Source organism: Phoxinus phoxinus (assembly GCF_949152265.1).
Source record: "Phoxinus phoxinus genome assembly, chromosome: 3".
NCBI lineage: Eukaryota > Metazoa > Chordata > Actinopteri > Cypriniformes > Leuciscidae > Phoxinus > Phoxinus phoxinus.
This window is the reverse complement of record NC_136878.1, coordinates 6631634-6645139: the sequence shown is the minus strand read 5'-3', so window position 1 is coordinate 6645139 and position 13506 is coordinate 6631634. Positions and strand designations below refer to the sequence as shown.

Below are 13506 nucleotides of genomic sequence, written 5' to 3'. Positions count from 1 at the left end.
TTTGTATCCCTATGTATAAGATGTTGATAAATCAAGAACTCTTTAATGTCTCTCAGAATAAACAATATTTATACACGATGTCCTTGTCTTAAAATATCATGAATATTATAGTGGTGCAATTGTATGAGACGGTTACAAAAACTACACGAATGGCTTTGCACACGAAATGGGGCTTTTATTTTGCCGGAAATGCAGTGTGTCTCGCCACATCAAGGATTTTCGTCGCTTGTTGTCGCTGTGTCCATGGAAAGTTTGTGTGTGTGTGTTTTTTTTCCTTCCTGAAAGTTTACGCAGGACTGTTGTTGCGCGCATCCAACATGACAGAGAAAGTAACGGACACCACGGCTGGCAGGCAAGTCATGTTTAATCATTACCATAGCTCTCTCTTCTTGTATGTTAATATGTTTAATAGGATTCTGCAAATTATTAACAGTTCGTGCTATATATCCTGACACTTTGGGCCAGAAGTTTCTTGGTCAGTGCAGATAACGCAGAACGTGAGAGTTTGAGTCGAGAGGGGGGGTCTCCGGTGTCTGCTCTCCGACAGTTATGACACCGCAGTAATTATTATGAAAGTTTCATATAACTCGTATATTGGCTATTGAGGTTATGCGATGCTATCTTCCCTTTCAAAGTGTATTGCAAAGTTATAATGGACTTGACACGCGCAGAAGATAGCTCAAAGGGATCACGCAGTTTCACAGCGCGTGCCTGGCTCGGTCCGAAAGATACGTGAATTACGTACGGATTCTTAGAATTTGCGTCATTTCGAACTGGCAATTAAAGAAAGCATCGCAAAATTATTACGATAACTTGACAAGATTAAACTGCACGTGCTCATGCGTTCACAACCGCCTACAAGTTTCTTAATGGCATCGAATTAAGTCCAGTGATTACGTAATTTTGTTACACAACATATACATTAATATTACTAATTATAAGAATGTGGCACGAGCTAATTTCCATACTCATGCGAAACGGGCTCGTGCATACAAATTAATTTATGGAAACACCGCTTTTACTTTAGTTATGATGTATTTTATTAATAATAATAATAATAATATGCCATGGTCATTTGCATGTGAAATGGGCTCGTGAACATGTGTATGCAAATTAGTTTATGCCAGATGTGCTTTTCATTATCTAGAACAAGCGACCGGAAATCCTGCCTGTACTTTAGTTTATAATGTATTTTTAATAATAATTTGTCATTTGCTCATTTGCATATGAGCTCGTAAACATGTGTATGCAAATGTAAAATATGCAAAATAATAATTATTTTGTTTAGAAAGACACACACATGCATGTATATACTGTATGTATGTATATATATATTTATATTATATATAAATATTTTACATATAAATAATAAATGTTTCTACATGCATGTATGTATTTATATATACAAAATAATTTACACAATACACGCATATATTATGTATCCTTTTATTTTGGATACGATTAATCGCTATTAATCACCTCATAGCCCTAGAACATTTATTTTGACCAATATTTTTTTAAAGACACACACACACACACACACACACACACACACACACACACACACACACACACACATATATATATATATATATGTATATATATATATATATATATATATATATATATATATATATAAAACATTATTTCTATTTTTTTAATTGTGCATTATCTATTAACACTTTGTTGTACATTTTACAAAAACAAATACATTTTGTTTAGAGGGGGGTTCATCTTAGATATAATTTGTCAAGTACATAGATTTTCTTTACCTTGTGAACATGACAAAAAAAAAAAGTTATGTAAAATTGGTCAGTCATATTAGGGTTTACTGGAATGAGAATGCCAGAAAAGCCTCACTCGCACTAATTTTGATGCAAAATGTAAATATGTATTTCTTTCTGATCATTCTGTACTTTTTAATTTACTTCTTTATGTTTTATCGGTGTGATCAGGGTCCAAAACTAACTGTTTGCCACACATGGCCTGTATTAACTGGCTGAAAAAATATTTCTTACAGCCCACAAAACTGTATTTTGCATACATTTGTAACCTTGTGACAGTGGAGCCATTTAGCTTCCTTAAAAGGAGCTGGTTGTGTCAAGCAAACAGATCAATAAATAACCAAATTAACATGTATGGCATTATATTTTCTAATGTTGATTTCTATAAAACGCTTATCAGTCTCGTATGAACTTTGGTGAGTGTTAAATATTTGGCTTGGGTGTGATATTTATAACATGCATTAGTTCAGTTGTGGTTTTCTGTGCATTATATTGATACGAATTTCACACATAGCTCAGAACACATGCGAAACCTTTTCAAAATATGAGTATAGAGATGCGCTGATGCCAACATGTTCATGTATTGAACAGGGGATTCTGTTGCATCATGTGTTCGTCTCAAGCTGTAAAAATCCCCCGTTCCCACACTCGCTGGCCCCTGAACTCCTAACAGTGTGTCGAGATGTGGCTGCGTGATATGGTCGAAAAAGCCTTAAACGCTCAAAGCAGCGTGCTGTGTGTGTGTGTGTGTGTGCCCGCACACGTGTGTGTACATGCACTTCCTTTTGATCAACCTCCTTCAGGTTCTGCAGCCTCATAAAAGGGCACAAAGCCACACTTTGATGCGTGTTTTCTGCCCCGGCATCAGCGCTTCTGTCTGGCTTTTGTGCATGCTAGTGCCAGGGAGAGATAGAACCACTATTGAATGGGCTTGTGCAAACAGGACAGGGGAGAATTACAAGGTTGCATTGTATCTCGCTTGCGGTCGAGTCAAGAATGCTGTCATTGTGTGTTTGGAGACACCGAATATTTGTCTAGCAGATGCACAGACATCGTTGAGTGCCATTGAGGTGTTGAAATGTGTTTTTGCTTATTTGAAGGGATACTTTGGAATGACTCCCACAAAGTGTGTATAATTAGTGCTCTGTGTTAACACACCCCTGCCCACCTAGCGCTATTGGTCACACTTAGAATTAGGGGTTTGTTCAGAAATTTGGTGTGTAACTTATGGGAGTTTGTGCTATGAACCTCAACTCTATTCTAAGCAATCAGAATTACAATTTTTATATGGTGGATATTTATAAAACTTACATGGAAGGAGGAAGCTGAGCCATATAGGGACCAGGGGCCGGATTCATGAAAATCTTTTTAAGATTCTTAAGAAATCTTCTCAGATATTTTGTTAAGAATGTCTTATTTGTTGAATATGCAATATTCTTAAAGGTAGATTAGGCAATTTCAGAGAGGCTAGCAATAGCAAGCTAGCTTTGAAAGCATAGATCACACCCTCCCTTCAGAGCGTCTCCAAAGCCACGCCTCCTTCAAAACACACAAACACACACAGCAGATTCTGCAAAGTTGAATGACCTCATGTCTCAAAGCACATCAGATTGCAATAATAATGAACAGGGTTTTTCCTGGATCAAAACGAGGCGGAGGTGGTAAAATCCCGGTCATGTATTTTAACAATAAGATCATTCAATTTGTATTTTTTGTTGACCATCATATAGCCTACAGTGTTTCCCACAGTATTTTTGTGGGTGGATCTCGGTACTTCCAGCGGGGTAACTTTGTACATTTTGTACATTTTAACAATAAATTCATCAATCTGGTGCACTTTGAGTCCCCCGAATCCACTGTTAAAAATAAATAATCCACCCGCCAACCGGCCAAACCAATGATATTATCTGATTTAGACATCTGATATCTGCTTCTGATCATCTCATTACAATTATAAAAATTCTCAGTGTTAAGCATGATAATATAGTAAAATATCACACTGAAGGCGGCTTTAAAAATAACATTTAACAACACAATAATAGTTCTTCCTTTGGCAAAATTACATTTCCTTAATAGCCTAAACAGAGGCTCACTTCAAACTTACATTTGAAAGATGAAAAAAGAATAAAAAATGTTTCATTACATCACTGTTGGAAAACATTCTTATCAGAATACGTTTTTTACCTTTAAGAAAACTCTAATTTTATTAAATGCTCCATCTTTCATTTCAAATTGAAACAGCGCAACTGTTACCGTCAGTACATTTTTATCAACTATAGGCTATCATTTACATTAAATGAAATTAAATCAGAATCATCCTCGCGTTTTCGGTGATTCCCTAGTTATTTTTTATTTAATTTTTTTGATATTGAAATTTTTTTTAATCAGGGCATTTGTCCGGTTGGACAAGTACAATTCTCTTTCACTTGCCCTTTAAAAAAACACACACACGTGTCACGGACAAGCGTTATATATTGTCGATGATATGTTCGGATGATATGTAGGGCCCTGATATGTTTTCCTTGACTGGTTTTCCCTGAAGAGAATTACGTTGTTGAAAACGAAAGTAAAAGTGTGATGCGCGTTCATTGCTTTTACCGTAATAATGAGAGATCCGTGTCTTTATTAAACTCAACACATTATAATGATTTATCTGTCATCCACCCTCGATTAATTGTAACGTTATGTTTTTATTACTTGCCCCGCCGGCCCGCGGATTATGATCCGCGCGGCATTATCGTCAAACTATACAGTTTGAGAATGGACACAAGCCGGAAACCCTTAAAGCTACACTGTGTGATTTTTACCCCATCTAGCGGTGAAAGGGTATATGACCATCCAGTGAATATTAGTTTCTGTTCCTCTCAATTCCGATTTCGTTTTAACTCCTACGATGGCCAATGTAGTCCAAGATTAACATGGCTTCCAGTTCGACCTCGTCCATGAGTATTCCTTCAAGTGATGAGGTTACTTTAGAAAACTATTATAATTTGCAGTAATTTAATTTGTCAGTTAACATATAGGATATGACATCTATGTAAAATGAATAATAGTTTTATGTTTTCGTTATTTTTTTACCATTTCATTGCTAACATCAGCTATCAGGTTCCCAGACGAATGCAAGCTAATCTTAGTAAAGTAACTTTTATCAGTGCTATCGTTATTCTGTATATTGTACGACATCACTAGCGTAAGGCAAAGTGTACATTGTAGGCTATATTATTTTCTCCGTGAGCAGAGATCAGTGGATGTGACGGAGGTGCGAGGGAGAGGTAGATGTAGAGGGAAAGGAAAAAATAAAAACAGGGCCGGTGCCAGTGAATTGCGGAGACGCGAAAGGCGAAGCTTGAATTAACGGGTATGTCCCTCTTTGGCTAATGTACTTTCAATATGGAGGGGCAACATGGCGACCGACATTCGAACCCCTCACCCGTATGTATTTTCAATCACATATTATACACTCACGAGAATACTTTATTACTTGAACGAAGTAAATATACATTAATGAGCACATATATTTTTGAAAGAACTAAGTGTTTTTAGCTAAGAATAAACTAAAAAAGTTACACAGTGTAGCTTTAACTTAACCGTCACGGTGGAAAAAGTGTGAGCGACTGTCTGTCCGAGATTTTTTGAGAGCCGGAGGCGGCACGAAATTTGATTTGGCGGCACCTAATAATTCTCTATGCAAGAAAAACCCTGATGAACTTAAACAACTTACAGAGCTCTAGTTGTACCACCTGTTGATAGTGTTGACATTGAAACGCATAAATCAGAGTCTGAGGACGTGAACAGCTCCGGGTAGAACGTCACTGGTTGCCATTTTGTAATTACAGTTATGGCGTGGCGTAAACGCAGCATAAGCTTGTTGTTTTGGATCAGGACGAAATGTAAAAGGTGGCTGCTGTTTGTTTTTGGTGCTCTGTGGCTCTAGAGACTTGGGATTGGGCACTTTTGATTTGGACCAGCAAGCAAACACTCAGAACACCCTAGCAACCACCTAGCAACTGGCCAGCAACTGCATGGCAACAATCTAGCATTGTGTATGTGACTTTTGCACAGGCAAACTTCACATATTCTATTAGAAAATGTAATATTTTGCTGTTTAGAGTGGGTTTAAGGATAATCCTCAATGTTGTCGATGTCAGAGAGAATGCTCAGAAGTCCAGTATTTTTGGAGATGGGTACATTGTGATATTTTAAAGATATCACAGACCCAGTATGTTCTCTGTCCTAGTTTATACATTCTTGGTGAAACCTTGGCCTTGGACTTTTTTCTTGGAATTGCAAGTTTTAATCATACAATTCTGACTTGCAATTGTGACGTTATATCACGCAATTCTGAGAAAAAAGTCAGAATTGTGAGTTTATATCAGGCAATTCTGAGAAAAAAGTCAGAATTGACTATTTAGGCTATATCACGCAATTCTCAGAAAGAAATCTGAATTGCAAGTTTGTCACGCAATTTTGAGAATTTTTTTTTTTTAAAACATTTTATTCAGTGGCGGTAATGAGCTTCCATAGAGCTGCATCATGTTGGCAGTCGTGTGATTGTGAAAAGGTTGAAATCTTACCCCAGGTTTTTTGAGTGGCTTTCAGATTTAGGGCAGGTGGCAGCTCTCGAAGAACTCTCCTATAGTCTGCAAGGGAAGATTGATATTTATTTTGATAAATGGTGAAAAGTTTTTGTATTTCTGTAATCCACAGTAGTAGCAAGCATGTGGCGAGACGAAAATAATGGTCATATATGATATAGCTCCTATTATGAACTTATGGTGCTGGCAAAACCCCTGTCCCCCATTTTTTTTATCTTACTTACTTTTTATAACCATTTTATTGACTAACTTTTTTGATTTATGTATGTTTTTGTTTTAGTGGTTTGTTTATATGTCAAGTACATCATTTTCTAATTTATTTCTTGTACAAATAATAAAAGTACAAATAATAAAAAAAAGTTTTATTTTAATTTGACTTTTTAAGCTACTCTGAAATGTAAAATTGAAGAGAAAAAAAATATATAACAATATGTAATTAATATATTTAAAAATATATAATATGTATTTTTCTGTATTTCTGAGCACAATATGTGTGAGAATGCATGAAATGGTGGGCATAAACAATGTCTGGACCGTGTGGCCAGCTAGGTCAACGGAAATGTGACATGAATGCACACATACGCAATGGAGGGGAAAACAATCCCAAGAGCCCCTTCTTTGTTTGTGTCCTGCTGCTCTGGCTGATTGCAAACCATTCCTTCCATGTTGATTACTTTGATTTTAGTAAAAAAAAAGCTAATTAAAATAATGTATTAATCAAATCAATCGCAATTAATTGCGTATATCAACATTTACTAACGATTAATCGATATAATCTTCGATTATTTGATCGGTTATTCAGCTTTTACAATTGTTTACAATATTTATATCTATACATATTCTAACTATTCAGCTTTTGAAGCCAAATGAATAGACCAATCTCCTTCAGGTTTTCTGTCCTCTGTCTGAAGTCATCAATAGTTCAACTGCTACAATGACTGTACTTTGTTTTTATTAAGGCAAGGCATTGACACAAGTTTCCTATTCATAAGCTTGCGACTCAATTCCGATTCAATATCGATTCATTTGGATTTGTGCTGTGAGTGGCAGCTAATTTGCATTTAAAGGGACAGACATAAAAAACGGTTTGCTCACCCTCAAAAAGTGACAATTTTAACATGCTATATATAAAAATATCTGTGGGGTATTTTGAGCTAAAACTTCACACACACACTCTGGGGACATCAAAGACTTATTTTACATCTTGTGAAAAGGGCATTATACCACCCCTTTAAGTTCACAGCTATCCATTTTACATTGAACACTGGACGCATTCGCACATTTTCAGCCATTGAGTTGGTTGCTGGTTTTTTATCCTTTGCTATTAAGTCGTTCTGTCAAGTTAAAAGTGTGTCAAAAACATTGAAAAATGTGTCTCACTCTGTTGGTTTTATTCTGGTATTTTCATTTGCAAGAATGTGGGGATACCCGTTTTAAGTTTGGTGAGGTAAGTTGTGTGAGGACTTGGTACTTCAAATGTGAATTGCAGATGGTCAGTTTTGTAAGAGGAATTCTTTATTATGGAGTAATGTATGAATCGGGAGGCATTAGTAATTGAGTAAATCATGTTTTATTGTTGTTATTTCTTGTAATAATTTATTTGCATTAATTAATGTGTTAAATTGGAAGCCGTAAAGTAAGCATATGTCCTTTTTCTTTAGTAATTTTGTTCTGTTGTGTAGGGCTGTAAACGATTAATCGCGATTAATCGAATCCGAAATAAAAGTTTGTTTACATAATATATTTGTGTGTATTGTGTATAATTATTTTGTATATATAAATACACACACACATGCATGTATATATTTGAGAAATATTTGCATTTAAATACTGCATATATATTTTTATATGATTTATATTATATATAAATAGAACTATTTTATATATAAATAACACATTTTTCTTAAATATATACATGCATGTGTGTGTATTTATATATACAAAATAATTATACACACATATTATGTAAACACAAACTTTTATTTTGGATTCGATTAATCGCGATTAATCATTTACATCTTAAGTTTTGCTTTAGCTACCATATACCTTTCATGCCTAAAACTTTGAAGTCAAAGGTGTGTGTGTGTGTGTGTGTGTGTGTGTGTGTGTGTGTGTGTGTGTGTGTGTGTGTGTGTGTGTGTGTGTGTGTGTGTGTGTGTGTGTGTGTGTGTGTGTGAATAAGTAAGTGGTCACCAAGGCAGGGCAGGGTTTCCTGTCTCTGTGAATAAGCCCACTGCCTGTCTGCTTCCCGCACTCTTTATTTTTGTGTCTCATTATAAAGAAGTTCTCATGCTTGTGCGAAGTGTTTGTTCCGTGTTGTTTGCACGCTCGTCAAGTCATGAGGAGGAAGCTGGCACGAGGTTTGCGATTTTCTCTGATTCAGCAAAATTACGTGTATGAAATCAGTTTCTGAGAGTCGGTATCATCTGGGCACTGCTTTTATTATCATGACCCTACAGTACAGGAAACTCTGTGTGTGTCGAGCTTCCAAAGACCCCAGCTGGGGAATTAGAGGCTGCAAATGTAATGGACTTAAAGTCGCATTGGAATACAAAGCTCGGAAATTACACCAGAGCACCAAGTGTTTGGCTTGAATGATGATTCTGAACTGTGTGTGTTTGATTTGGTCAATGTTAATAGAGCAGTTGATTTATAGTGGTTCCTTCAGTTCATAATATATGTTAAACTAAACGTACACAGACATCAGCTTAGATTTAATATTTCATATTAGCAGCTTGAATCAGACATTTTTAAACAATGCCGTTTTGTGAAACGACTACAGTGGAATTGATACGGTTGTTTATTTTCTCCAGATTATAAGAGTAAAGTTACAAATCTTGGTAAACTCATGATTTTTCATACACTTAAACTAATTATCCCCATGTTTTCTTTTGTGCTGAAAAGTTGTTTGAAATACTAGCAGGTATTTGTAGGTAACGTTAATGGTAGTTGGCATTGCATGATTAGATTTAACCTAACAAGGCCCTTTAAAACACCATAGCAACTACATTGCAACAACTAAAAACAATTAGGACACCATAGCAACCACATAGCAACCCACACAGCCAATCATGGTTGTGACTTTCACCGTTCACGCTGTAACTGTTTGCTAGATAGTATATATTGGTTTTTGAATGCTGTTTTTTGAGTTGTTTGATTGTAACTCAAGCCTTGTAGTGTGAAGACACATTTGTACAGATGCAAGACATATTGACTGTTCACCCATAACACGTTTTTGCATTCCACTGCACTGCTTTTCCATTGTTTTTCTATGTAAACAACACTACATGGACGTCTTTGAATGTCGTACTTGCATCTTTTGCAGCCTCTTATGACGCAGCGTTCTAAAAACGTGGCGCTTAAGTTACAAGTTCAAAATTTTTTGAGTGAACAGCCCTGCTGGTTTGCTCTGAATAATCTTGTCTTTTGGTATGCATCCATTGAGTTCCAAATACAATCGGAAAATATTTAATTCAATGGATTATCAGAAATAATAATTGGCTTTACTACATGGTTATAAAAAAACCCAAAAAAGTGGGGTGATTTCCATAAAAAATAACTATACTCTAATTTTATGATATATATACGCACACACACTGGCCACTTTATTAGGTACACCTACCACCGTTTTGGACCTCTTTTGCCTTCAGAACTTCCTTAATTCTTCTTGGCCTAGATTCAACAAGGCGATGGAAACATTTCTTTTTTGGTCCATATTGACATGATAGCATCACACAGTTGCTGCAGATTGGTTGGCTGCGCATCCATGATGTGAATCGCCTATTCCAGCACATCCTAAAGCTGCTCTACTGGATTGAGATCTGCTGACTGTGGAGGCCGTTTGAGTTTGGCGAACTCACTGTAATGTTGAAGAAACCAGTTTGAGATGATTTGAGCTTTGTGACATGATGGCGCATTATTATCCTGCTGTAATTTGCCATCAGAAGAAGATGGTTCACTGCGGTCATACAGGGATGGACAGGGTCAGCAACAATACTCAGGTAGGCTGTGTTGTTTAAACAATGCTCAATGGACTTTATGCACAGCTGCACTACTTCCTGAACTTTAGCCAGCTCCTTTGTTTCCTGTCTGCCATTATTGGACAAACTGATTAATCCAGGTGTGCCTGACCAACAACAATAATCAGACACACCTGGATTAATCAGTTTGTCCAATAATGGCAGACAGGAAACAAAGGAGCTGGCTAAAGTTCAGGAAGTAGTGCAGCTGTGCATAAAGTCCATTGGTGCTAAAGGACCTAAAGTGTGTCAAGTATATATCCCACACACCATTGCACCACCAGCAGCCTGAACCGTTGATACAAGACAGGATGAATACATGCTTTAATGTTGTTTACGCCAAATTCTGACCCGACCTTCTGAATGTCGCAGCAGAAATCGAGACTCATCAGACCAAGCAGTGTTTTTCTAATCTTCTGTTGTCCAGTTTTGGTGAGCCAGTGTGAATTGTAGCCTGCTTCAAGGTTGGATGTACGTTATTTAGACGTATCTAGGTTGTAGCAAGTGGTTATTTGATACTGTTGCCTTTTTATCAGCTAGAACCAGTCTGGCTATTCTCCTCTGACCATCAACAAGGCATTTGTGCCCACAGAACTGCCGCTTACTGGATATTTTCTCATTTTCTGGCCGTTATCTATAAATCCTGAAGATGGTTGTGTGTGAAAATCCCAGTAGATCAGCAGTTTCTGAAATACTCAGACCAAACATGGCATGGCACCAACAACCATGTCAACCAATCAATGTCACTTAAAACACCTTTCTTCCCCATTCTGATGCTCAGTTTGAACTTCAGCAGATCATATTGACTATGACTACATACCTCAATGCATAGAGTTGCTGCCATGTGATTGGCTGAATAGATATTTGTGGGTATGTATGTATACATAATTGTCATTTTAAAAAAAATATATATTTGTAAATAACTGTGATTTAAGACTTTGGTCTAACCGCCCAACTCTAATACCAGAAAGAGCGTTATCACGGTAGTAAAGGCTACTAAGTGCATGCAAAGAGAGGGGAAAAGACAAGTGAGGAAAATGAATAAGCTTATGGTGTGAAACAGGAAATGGGTTAAAGTGAGAAAACAATGAAGTGGCTGTTTGGGTATGTCGAGGTTTAAAGATGGAGAAATAGGGCAGTTTAGGATGAAAAGAAACACGAGGGAGGTATTGCAAGAACGGGAATTTAACATGCATGCTTGTGAAGGATGAGGAAGGAGAGAATAATGTGGAGAGCGAGACGGCCAGAGAGGAAATGATGTTAGTTTGTTTGGAGGTTGCTGAGTCATGAGTGGGCCGGATGATCACTGATAGAACGAACACCCGGGGCCCAGCGCAGGGGGCGGGACTACGTCACACGGCATGCCCGGGCCATGGTGTAAACACGACATATGCACTCACACCGATGACTGGTTAGGTGCTAGTCTGATGCTGGTTGACCCAGAAAGTCTTGCTGGTTGTAGAAATGGTTCACCCTATAAACATTATTGCATGACTTTCCAAACCTCTATGACTGACTTTCTTCTGTGGAACACAAAAGTGGCATTTTTATATGACAAAAGAAAACCATACAGGTTTGCTGTGACAAGAGGGTAAATGATGGCAAAATCTTCTTAAGAAAAAAGTTTTTTCTACTACACTGCCCCGTGTCTGGCGTTTTTAAATGCAGAAATGTGTTTTGTGTGAACAGCCCCGCTCATTTGCTCTGAATAATCTTGTCTTATGGTTTGCACATGGAAAATAACCAAATGAACTATAATTTTCATTTGTTAAATATTTAATTATATAGATTATCATAATAAATTGGCTTTGCCTCATGGTTATTTAATAGATAATTTGGGTTTGATTTCTATCAAAAATATCCAATGCACCCTTTTCATAGACGACCATACTTTTTCAGTTATTTCCATTGTAAATCTAGCACCAAAAAAAATTCATTTACAAAAAATGTAATGCACATTTACAACACTATACTTTGTTATATTACGTTGACATTAATTTACAGACAAGTAGTTAATGCTGCTGTTTGAGTGTTTCTAATACACTTTTTCTCTCTTCTGATCGACACAATCAGTCCCTCATATATTTTTTCCGTTTTAAGTCAACATAAAAATGCTATTGTGGATTTTTTCTTTTGCGGTTGTAAATTAAATAAAAAAACATACTGTGATTTAAACCTTTGTCTACGATACCAGAATTTGCATTTATGAGCAAACCATTTCTTTAAGCAAATTAGGAAGCCTTGTGTGCAAACCACCAAACCAGCAACACATCTTAAAGACGTTTGTGACCAGCTTTGCTCGTTTTTTTTAGAAAGGACTTTGCACACCAAAGAAAACGTCTATACGTGTGATGAGTGTTCCTCTCCCTGTGTAGGTTAATGCTTCCTGTCACCCAATAAAAGAGCAGAGTGCATGATGCCGTCTATAGAAAGGCCCCCTTCTCTTTTTTTCTGCTTTACTATGCGAGTGTTGTGGTTTTTCTGATCTGTTGCTTTCTTCATGTATTAAACCTTCATTTTGTCATGCTTCAGGGCTTCCAACGGAACTTTAAGAACACAGGCCTTTACTTCTCACGCAGAGTTAAACGTTCACAGGCGTCCGAGAGGGCTGTGCGCTCGTGAATGAGGATGTGGGGAAGAGAATGGGGAGATTGGCTCCAGTTGTGTCGCAACGCGTCTGGTGCAGCGCAGCACCCATGTGCAGATTTTTTTTTTTAGCCTCAAAAGAAAAATTCCCCAGCTGCAAATGGCGACTGTGATCTGATTCCGAAGGTGGTTTGCACCACGTGTTGAGGGACTGCGCACATTCACGAGCAAATTCCGCATCGAGAACCGCAGGCCCATCAGTACTGGTATCAGATGCTTCTGACACTTTCAACTTCCTAATTTTTCTTCTTCACATCAACAATGGCCTTGCAGATACTTCTGTGTTTGACCTGTGGCGCATTATAAAGTGGTATGAGCGATATTAGTCACTCTCTTCCTGTACTGGAAAGCTGAATGAGGGAGTGAGTAAAAGTGAAGAATCTGTATTGTACCAGCTGAGTTCAGAAGACGGCGTCAGCCATGCAGTGATGAGCTAAACTGATACGCTTTGTTAGCATTCAT

The 13506-nt window shown here is 37.2% G+C and overlaps 1 protein-coding gene across 2 annotated transcripts in view; it reads left to right on the top strand.

Annotated features, from left to right (window-relative positions):
• Window positions 1–203: 203 nt before the first annotated feature.
• sh2b3 (SH2B adaptor protein 3) overlaps window positions 204–13506 on the top strand; it is a 46874-nt gene continuing 33571 nt past the window's right edge. For both annotated transcript variants that reach the window (XM_079608620.1, XM_079608619.1), the window contains exon 1: window positions 204–352. The gene's annotated coding sequence lies outside the window, so the exon portion shown is untranslated. The remainder of the gene's footprint in view (window positions 353–13506) is intronic.